Genomic DNA, 10,710 nt, shown 5'->3' on the forward strand with positions numbered 1-10,710 from the left:
ATCTAATAAAGTACGGTTATGACATTCGGACAGACCATTACGCTGTGGTGTTCCAGGTGGCGTGAGTTGCGAAACTATTCCGCATTGTTTCAAATGAGACCAAACTCGTAACTCAAATATTCTCCTCCACGATCAGATCGTAGAAACGTTATTTTCTTGTTACGATGATTTTCCACTTCACTCTGAAATTCTTTGAACTTTTCAAATGTTTCAGACTTATGTTTCATCAAGTAGATATACCCATATCTACTCAAATCATCTGTGAAGGTGAGAAAATAATGATACCTGCCGCGAGCCTCAATATTCATCAGACCACATACATTAGTATGTATGATTTTCAACAAATCTATTGCTCCCTCCATAGTTCCGGAGAACGGCATTTTAGTCATCTTGCCCATGAGGCATGGTTCGCAAGTACCAAGTGATACATAATCAAGTGATTCCAAAAGTCCATCAGAATGGAGTTTCTTCATGCGCTTTACAACAATATGACCTAAACGGCAGTGCCACAAATAAGTTGCACTATCATTATTAACTTTGCATCTTTTGGCTTCAATATTATGAATATGTGTATCACTACGATCGAGATTCAGTAAACCATTTATATTGAGTGTATGACCATAGAAGGTTTTATTCATTTAAATAGAACAACAATTATTCTTTGACTTAAATGAATAACCGTATTGCAATAAACATGATCCAATCATATTCATGCTTAACGCAAACACCAAATTACCGTCAGCTGGTCCTCAAGATCATACCAGAGCAGCCACTTGTCGGAAGATAAGCCCGAGGAGTCTACCCGAAGGTCTAAAGCCTAGATGGAGTCGAGAAGTGCTTTCTTATGCTCCCTTAAATTCCGACCGAGGTTAGTTCCCACCACTTCATAAACTGGCGCGCGTTTAGCGCAAAAGTGCCACAGCCGAGAGGGACCGGTGAGGAGAACCGCGGTCCGGAATCCAACGGTCACGGACAACCTCGACAAACCCATCCTGGTTAACCCAGAAAGCCTCGAAGTGGAACCGTGGGGGTTGTGGCGGACGGTCGTTCTCTGAAGAGAGGAGTATAGGGACGTGATCTGGCCCGATCCTGGTGATGGCCTGGAGAGAAGCTAGGAGATAGCGGAGCTCCCACTCTAGCGTCACGAGGACATGGTCTAGGACGGACCGCATCGGGTCGACCTGACGGTTGGTCCGGGTGAACCTGACACCAACCCTATCTACTTCTCAAAGACCGAGATCCGTGATGTAGTCGTTGAACATCTGCATCCGAGGGTAGTTGACTAGATTATTGCTTTTGTCCTCAGCCGAGCGGATAAGGTTAAAATTGCCCCAACCACCCCAGGTAGTTGAGTTTCCAAGACCTTCCTCAGAAGTTCGTCGAGAAAGGCATCGGAATGGCAGTGGTCGGCGAGGCCATAGACTATGACAATTTCCCATTTGAAGTTGAGAGACCTTTCAAAAATCTCCATGCTGACGAAAAAATCTCCCATGTCCATGCCACCCACCTCAAAGGTGGCATCCTTTATGCCTAAAAGGATGCCACCCGAATGGCCTGTGGTCCCACTAGAAGGGAGCCAGTGCTAGGCAAACAGGTGAGAGCTCAACTGCTCTAGCTTCGTTTGGAATATCCGTACGCATGGTTTCTTTGATGGCCACTATGTCGATTCTCTCGTCTCGCATGTACTCGATAAGTTGGCGGCGGCGGCCATCCTAGCCGAAACCATGGATGTTCCAGAAGAGCATCCACATCAGGGGGCCATCGGGGGGCTGCTTGACCCCAGGACGAGGGAGGCACTTTGCGCACGCAAGTCGGTGGTGCGGGAGCGGGTGCGACCACAGATCTCCACCACCTCTGTCGAAGTCACCCCATGCGAGGATGGGGTAGGGGTGGATCCGGAGGTGGTCGCGCTTAGAAGGCGTGCGCGAGTCTCAGCCAACCTCCCATCTAGGATCCCGTGAGTGCGGATCACCTCTATCTGGACTAAGGGGTACCTGTTGGGGAACGTAGTAATTTCAAAAAAATTCCTACGCACAGCAAGATCATGGTGATACATAGCAACGAGAGGGGAGAGTATGTCCACGTACCCTCGTAGACCGAAAGCGGAAGCGTTAGCACAACGCGGTTGATGTAGTCGTACGTCTTCACGATCCGACTAATCAAGTACCGAACGCACGGCACCTCCGAGTTCTGCACACGTTCAACTCGCTGATGTCCCTCGAACTCCGATCCAGCCGAGCTTTGAGGGAGAGTTCTGTCAGCATGACGGCATGGTGACGATGTGGATGTTCTACCATCGCAGGGCTTCACCTAAGCACTGCTATGATATTATCGAGGTGGACTATGGTGGAGAGGGGCACCTCACACGGCTAAAAGATCCAAGAGATCAATTGGTGTGTCTATGGGGTGCCCCCTGGCCACGTATATAAAGGAGTGGAGGAGGGGGAGAGGGTCGGCCCCTATGGCGCGCCCTGGAGGAGTCCTACTCCCACCGGGAGCAGGATTCCTTCCCTTCCAAGTAGTAGGAGTAGGAGACAAGGAAGGGGAAGAGGGAAGAGAAGGAAGGAGGGGGCGCCGTCCCTCTCCCTAGTCCAATTCGGACTAGTCATTGGGGGGGTGGCCTGCCTCTCTCTCTCTCCCCTAAAGCCCATTAAGGCCCATATACTTATTTCCCCGTATTCCCGTAACTTCCCAGTACTCCGAAAAATACCCGAACCACTCGGAACCTCTCCAATGTCCGAATATAGCCGTCCAATATATCGATCTTTACGTCTTGGCCATTTTGAGACTCCTCGTCATGTCCCCGATCTCATCTGGGACTCTGAACTACCTTCGGTACATCAAAACACATAAACTCATAATATAACCGTCATTGAACTTTAAGCGTGCGGACCCTACGGGTTCGAGAACTATGTAGACATGACCGAGACATGTCTCCGGTCAATAACCAATAGCGGAACCTGGATGCGCATATTGGCTCCCACATATTCTACGAAGATCTTTATCGGTCAAACCGCATAACAACATACGTTGTTCCCTTTGTCATCGGTATGTTACTTGCCCGAGATTCGATCGTCGGTATCTCAATACCTAGTTCAATCTCGTTACCGGCAAGTCTCTTTACTCGTTCTGTAATACGTCATTCCGCAACTAACTCATTAGTTACAATGCTTTCAAGGCTTATAGTGATGTGCATTACCGAGTGGGCCCAGAGATACCTCTCCGACAATCGGAGTGACAAATCCTAATCTTGAAATATGCCAACTCAACAAGTACCTTCGGAGACACTTGTAGAGCACCTTTATAATCACCCAGTCACGTTGTGACGTTTGGTAGCACACAAAGTGTTCCTCCGGTAAACGGGAGTTGCATAATCTCATAGTCATAGGAACATGTATAAGTCATGAAGAAAGCAATAGCAACAAACTAAACGATCATTGTGCTAAGCTAACGGATGGGTCAAGTCAATCACATCATTCTCTAATGATGTGACCCCGTTAATCAAATGACAACTCTTGTTTATGGTTAGGAAACATAACCATCATTGATTCAACGAGCTAGTCAAGTAGAGGCATACTAGTGACACTATGTTTGTCTATGTATTCACACATGTATTATGTTTCCGGTTAATACAATTCTAGCATGAATAATAAACATTTATCATGAAATAAGGAAATAAATAATAACTCTATTATTGCCTCTTGGGCATATTTCCTTCAGTCTCCCACTTGCACTAGAGTCAATAATCTAGTTCACATCGCCATGTGATTTAACACCAATAGTTCACATGACCATGTGATTAACACCCATAGTTCACATCGTCATGTGACCAACACCCAAAGGGTTTACTAGAGTCATAATCTAGTTCACATCGTTATGTGATTAACACCCAAAGAGTACTAAGGTGTGATCATATTTTGCTTGTGAGAGAAGTTTAGTCTACGGGTCTGCCACATTCAGATCCGTATGTATTTTGCAAATTTCTATGTCAACAATGCTCTGCACGGAGCTACTCTAGCTAATTGCTCCCACTTTCAAAATGTATCCAGATTGCGACTTAGAGTCATCTGGATCAGTGTCAAAATTTGCATCGATGTAACCCTTTACGACGAACCTTTTGTCACCTCCATAATCGAGAAACATATCCTTATTCCACTAAGGATAATTTTGACCGCTATCCAGTGATCTACTCCTAGATCACTATTGTACTCCCTTGCTAAACTCAGTGTAGGGTATACAATAGATCTGGTACACAGCATGGCATACTTTATAGAAACTATGGCTGAGGCATAGGGAATGACTTTCATTCTCTTTCTATCTCTGCCGTGGTCAGACTTTGAGTCTCACTCAATTTCACACCTTGCAACATAGGTAAGAACTCTTTCTTTCACTGTTCCATTTTGAACTACTTCAAAATCTTGTCGAGGTATGTACTCATTGAAAAAACTTATCAAGCATCTTGATCTATCTCTATAGATCTTGATGCTCAATATGTAAGTAGCTTCACCGAGGTCTTTACTTGAAAAACTCCTTTCAAATACTCCTTTATGCTTTCCAGAAAATTCTACATTATTTCTGATCAGCAATATGTCATTCACATATATTTATCAAAAATGTTGTAGTGCTCCCACTCACTTTCTTGTAAATACAGGCTTCACCTCAAGTCTGTATAAAACTATATGCTTTGATCAACTCATCAAAGCGTATATTCCAACTCTGAGATGCTTGCACCAGTCCATAGATGGATCACTGGAGCTTGCACATTTTGTTAGCACCTTTAGGATCGACAAAACCTTCTGGTTGCATCATATACAACTCTTCTTTAAGAAATCCATTAAGGAATGTAGTTTTGACATCCATTTGCCAGATTTCATAAAATGTGGCAATTTGCTAACATGATTCGGACAGACTTAAGCATCTCTACGAGTGAGAAAATCTCATCATAGTCAACACCTTAAACTTTGTCAAAACCTTTTTCGACAAGTCTAGCTTTGTAGATAATAACACTACTATCAGCGTCCGTCTTCCTCCTGAAGATCCATTTATTTTCTATGTCTTGCCGATCATCGGGCAAGTCAACCAAAGTCCACACTTTGTTCTCATACATGGATCCCATCTTAGATTTCATGGCCTCATGCCATTTCGCGGAATCTGGGCTCATCATCGCTTCCTCATAGTTCGTAGGTTCATCATGGTCAATTAACATGACCTCCAGAACAGGATTACCTTACCACTCTGGTGCGGTCTCACTCTGGTTGACCTACGAGGTTCGGTAGTAACTTGATCTGAAGTTACATGATCATCATCATTAACTTCCTCACTAATTGGTGTAGGAGTCACAGAAACAAATTTCAGTGATGAACTACTTTCCAATAAGGGAGCAAGTACAGTTACCTCATCAAGTTCTACTTTCCTCCCACTCGCTTCTTTCGAGAGAAACATCCATTCTCAGCAACAATTATCTTGCCTTCGGATATGTGATAGAAGGTATACCCAACAGTTACTTTTGGGTATCCTATGAAGACGCACTTCTCTGACTTGGGTTTGAGCTTATCAAGATGAAACTTTTTCACATAAGCATCGCAACCCCAAACTTTAAGAAACGACAGCTTAGGTTTCTTGCTAAACCACAATTCATATGGTGTCGTCTCAACGGATTTAGATGGTGCCCTTTTTAACATGAATGCAGTTGTCTCTAATGCATAACCCCAAAATGATAGTGGTAAATTGATAAGAGACATCATAGATTGTACCATATCTAATAAAGTACGGTTATGATGTTCGGACACACCATTACGCTGTGGTGTTCCAGGTGGCGTGAGTTGCGAAACTATTTCGCATTGTTTCAAATGAAGACCAAACTCGCAACTCAAATATTCTCCTCCACGATCAGATCGTAGAAACTTTATTTTCTTCTTACGATGATTTTCCACTTCACTCTGAAATTATATGAACTTTTCAAATGTTTCAGACTTATGTTTCATCAAGTATATATACACATATCTGCTCAAATCATTTGTGAAGGTCAGAAATAAATGATACCCGCCGTGAGTCTCAACACTCATTGGACCGCATACATCGGTATGTATTATTTCCAATAAGTCAGTGGCTCGCTCCATTGTTCCGAAGAACGGAGTCTTAGTCATCTTGCCCATGAGGCATGGTTCGCAAGCATCAAAATGATTCATAATCAAGTGATTCCAAAAGCCCATCAGCATGGAGTTTCTTCATGCGCTTTACACAAATATGACCTAAACGGCGGTGCCACAAATAAGTTGCACTATCATTATTAACTTTGCATCTTTTGGTTTCAATATTATGAATATGTGTAACGATCGAGATCCAATGAACCATTTTCATTGGGTGTATAACCATAGAAGGTTTTATTCATGTAAACAGAACAACAATTATTCTCTAACTTAAATGAATAACCGTATTGCAACAAACATGATCAAATCATATTCATGCTCAACGCAAACACCAAATAACATTTATTTAGGTTTAACACTAATCCCGAAAGTATAGGGAGTGTGCGATGATGATCATATCAACATTGGAACCACTTCCAACACACATCGTCACTTCACCCTTAACTAGTCTGTGTTCATTCTGCAACTCTCATTTCGAGTTACTAATCTTAGCAACTTGAACTAGTATCAAATACTGAGGGGTTGCTATAAACACTAGTAAAGTACACATCAATAACATGTATATCAAATATACCTTTGTTCACTTTGCCATCCTTCTTATCCGCCAAATACTTGGGGTAGTTCTGCTTCAAGTGACCAGTCCCTTTGCAGTAGAAGCACTTAGTCTCAGGCTTAGGTCCAGACTTGGGCTTCTTCACTTGAGTAGCAACTTGCTTGCCATTCTTCTCGAAGTCCCCCTTCTTCCCTTTACCCTTTTCCTGAAACTAGCGGTCTTGTTAACCATCAACACTTGATGCTTTTCTTGATTTCTACCTTCGTCGATTTCAGCATCACAAAGAGCTTGGGAATCATTTCCGTTATCCCTTGCATATTATAGTTCATCACAAAGTTCTAGTAACTTGGTGATAGTGACTAGAGAATTCTGTCAATCACTATCTTATCTGGAAGATTAACTCCCACTTGATTCAAGTGATTGTAGTACTCAAACATTCTGAGCACATGCTCACTAGCTGAGCTATTCTCCTCCATTTTGTAGGCAAAGTACTTGTCAAAGGTATCATACCTTTCGACATGGGCATGATTCTGAAATACTAATTTCAACTCTTGGAACATCTTATATGCTCCATGGCGTTCAAAACATTTTTGAAGCCCCGGTTCTAAGCCGTAAATCATGGTTCACTAAACTATCAAGTAGTCATTATACCGAGCTTTGCCAAACGTTCATAACGTCTGCATATGCTCCTGCAATAGGTCTGTCACCTAGCGGTGCATCAAGGATATAATTCTTCTATGCAGCAATGAGGACAATCCTCAGATCATGGATCCAATCCGCATCATTTCTACTAACATCTTTCAATTTATTTTTCTCTAGGAACATATCAAAAAATAAACGGGGAAGCTTTGTGCGAGCTATTGATCTACAACATAGATATGCAAATACTATCAGGACTAAGTTCATGATAAATTTAAGTTCAATTAATCAAATTACTTTAAGAACTCCCACTTAGATAGACATCCCTCTAATCATCTAAGTGATCACGTGATCCAAATCAACTAAACCTTAACCGGTCATCACGTGAAATGGAGTAGTTTTCAATGGTGAACATCACTATGTTGATCATATCTACTATATGATTCACGCTCGACCTTTCGGTCTCAGTGTTCCGAGGCCATATCTGCATATGCTTGGCTCGTCAAGTTTAACCCGAGTATTCTGCGTGTGCAAAAACTGGCTTGCACCCGTTGTATAAGAACGTTGAGCTTATCACACCCGATCATCACATGGTGTCTCGGCACGACGATCTTTTGCAACGGTGCATACTCAGGGAGAACACTTGTACCTTGAAATTTTATAGTGAGAGATCATCTTATAATGATACCGTCAATCATAGCAGAATAAGATGCATAAAGGATAAACATCACATGCAATCAATATAAGTAATATGATATGGCCATCATTATCTTGTGCCTTTGATCTCCATCTCCAAAGCAGAGTCATGATCACCATCGTCACCGGCGCGACACCTTGATCTTCATCGTAGCATCGTTGTCGTCTCGCCAACTATTGCTTCTACGACAATCGCTACCGCTTAGTGATAAAGTAAAGCAATTACATGGCAATTGCATTTCATACAATAAAGCGGCAACCATATGGCTCCTGCCAGTTGCCGATAACTCCGTTACAAAACATGATCATCTCATACAATAAAATATAGCATCATGCCTTGACCATATCACATCACAACATGCCCTGCAAAAACAAGTTAGACGTCCTCTACTTTGTTGTTGCAAGTTTTTCGTGGCTGCTACGGGCTGAGCAAGAACCGTTCTTACCTATGCATCAAAACCACAATGATAGTTCGTCAAGTTAGTGCTATTTTAACCTTTAACAAGGACCGGGCGTAGTCACACTCGGTTCAACTAAAGTTGTAGAAACTGACACCCGCCAGCCACCTGTGTGCAAAGCACATCGGTAGAACCAGTCTTGTGTAAGCGTACGCATAATGTCGGTCCGGGCCGCTTCATTCAACAATACCGCCGAACCAAAGTATGACATGCTGGTAAGCAGTATGACCTGTACCGCCCATAACTCACTTGTGTTCTACTCGTGCATATAACATCTATGCATAAACCTGGCTCGGATGCCACTGTTGGGGAACGTAGTAATTTCAAAAAAATTCCTACGCACACGCAAGATCATGGTGATGCATAGCAACAAGAGGGGAGGATATGTCTATGTACCCTCGTAGACCGAAAGCGGAAGCGTTTATCAACGCGATTGATGTAGTCGTACACCTTCACGATCCGTCCCGATCAAGTACCGAACGTATGACATCTCCGCGTTCAGCACACGTTCAGCTCGATGACGTCCTCGCCTTCTTGATCCAGCAAGAGGGGCGAAGTAGTAGATGAGTTCCGGCAACACGACAGCGTGGTCACGGTGTTGGTGAAGAACAATTTCGGCAGGGCTTCGCCTAAGCATTACGAAAACTATTACGAAGGATAAACTAGAGGGGACGGGGTTGCCGGCACACGGCTTGGTGTTTCTTGATGTCTCTTGGGTGCTAGCCCTACCCCTCTATTTATATGTTGAGCCTTGGGGTCAAAACTTGGAGTAAAAGCCTACACAAAGTCGGTTTCACCCGAAAGGCAAGAGTCCTTCTCGGACTCCAGGGCCAGACGCCAGGGTTCGCATTCCCTGTGTCTGGCCCCTGGACACCGCAAAACTTCCTTTTGCGCTTTCCAAAAACCTTATGGGCTTTCCCCTTTGGCCCAAATAAAGTGTTCTCATACCCAAACATTTTGGGAAACATCCGGAACCCCTTCCGGAGACCAAACACTATTATCCCATATATCAAACTTTATCTCCAGACCATTCCGGAGTTCCTCGTCATGTTCGTGATCTTATCCGGAACTCCGAACAACATTAGGTTACCAACATACATAACTCATAAATACTATATCGTCAACAAACATTAAGCGTGCGGACCCTACGGGTTCGAGAACTATGTAGACATGACCGAGACACTTCTCTGTTCAATAACCAATAACGGAACCTGGATGCCCATATTGGCTCCTACATATTCTACGAAGATCTTTATCGGTTGAACCGCATAACAACATATGTTGTTCCCTTTGTCATCGGTATGTTACTTGCCCGAGATTTGATCATCGGTATCTCAATACCTAGTTCAATCTCGTTACCGGCAAGTCTCTTTACTCGTTCCGTGATGCATCATCCCGCAACTAACTCATTAGTTACATTGCTTGCGAGGCTTATAGTGATGTGCATTATCGAGAGGGCCCAGAGATACCTCTCCGACAATCGGAGTGACAAATCCTAATCTCAATCTATGCCAACTCAACAAGTACCACTGGAGACACCTGTAGAGCACCTTTATAATCACCCAGTTACGTTGTGACGTTCGGTAGCACACAAAGTGTTCCTCCGGTAATCGGGAGTTGCATAATCTCATAGTCATAGGAACATGTATAAGTTATGAAGAAAGCAATAGCAGTTTCTAAAACGATCAAGTGCTAAGCTAACGGAATGGGTCAAGTCAATCACATCATTCTCTAATGATGTGATCCCGTTAATCTAATGACAACTCATGTCTATGGCTAGGAAACTTAACCATCTTTGATTCAACGAGCTAGTCAAGTAGAGGCATACTAGTGACACTCTGTTTGTCTATGTGTTCACACATGTACTAAGTTTCGGTTAATACAATTCTAGCATGAATAATAAACACTTATCATGATATAAGGAAATAAATAATAATTTTATTATTGCCTCTAGGCATATTTCCTTCACCGGCCGCTTCCCAGCTCGCTGCCGTCGCTGCCACCGGCCACCCCAGCTCTCTCCACGTGCTCCACCAGATGCGCCTCGCTCCAAGCGTTCCGTAGCACTACAAGAAATATGTCAACTTGTGACCCTCACTATTGGCCACTGAAAGGTCATAGTTTTTCATTTGCGACCTTTTTGTGACCAAAAACAGAAGGTCAAAAGCTGGCGGTCGTAAACTGAAATTAACGACCTTCTCTGTGAGAAGGTCGT

The sequence above is a fragment of the Triticum urartu genome, chromosome 7A, assembly GCF_056163025.1.
Source record: "Triticum urartu cultivar PI428250 chromosome 7A, HENAU_Tu73, whole genome shotgun sequence".
Taxonomy (NCBI): domain Eukaryota; kingdom Viridiplantae; phylum Streptophyta; class Magnoliopsida; order Poales; family Poaceae; genus Triticum; species Triticum urartu.